Source organism: Calidris pugnax, unplaced genomic scaffold (assembly GCF_001431845.1).
Source record: "Calidris pugnax isolate Ruff unplaced genomic scaffold, ASM143184v1 scaffold155, whole genome shotgun sequence".
In the NCBI taxonomy this organism is placed as follows: domain Eukaryota; kingdom Metazoa; phylum Chordata; class Aves; order Charadriiformes; family Scolopacidae; genus Calidris; species Calidris pugnax.
The window spans coordinates 977537-977899 of record NW_015090886.1 but is presented as its reverse complement, the minus strand read 5'-3'; the positions used below and the strand labels follow the sequence as shown (position 1 = coordinate 977899).

At 72.7% G+C, this 363-nt stretch overlaps 1 protein-coding gene across 1 annotated transcript in view; it reads left to right on the top strand.

Moving 5' to 3' along the window:
• Nucleotides 1-363, top strand: part of ADCY6 (adenylate cyclase 6) — an 18084-nt gene that overhangs the window by 6756 nt on the left and 10965 nt on the right. The gene's annotated exons all lie outside the window — the stretch shown is intronic.

Below are 363 nucleotides of genomic sequence, written 5' to 3'. Positions count from 1 at the left end.
TGGGGGGCTGCGCCGGGGGGGGGGGCACCCACAAAGCCCCTGTTGTGGTGCCAGCGGAAACCCCCGCGGGGGGATGCAGGGCCGGGACAAGGGAGGTGGCTGCCACCCAGAGGGGCTGGGTCCCTGGTGGTGTCCCCTGTCCTGCCCCCCTCACCCCCTCCAGGGTGGCAGCTCCTCGCAGTGGGGTGCCGCAGGCACACAGGGACGCTGGGGGGGTCCCAGTGTGTTCCCACCCCCAGCAGGGCCTCACTGTGCTCCCCCTCCTTGCATGGGGTCACCCTTGTCCTGCCTGGCTGGGGCCAGGGCCACGTGTTGTCCACATGGGGCGCAGGGCGAAGAACGCGACGACGGGGAGGGGGGGTC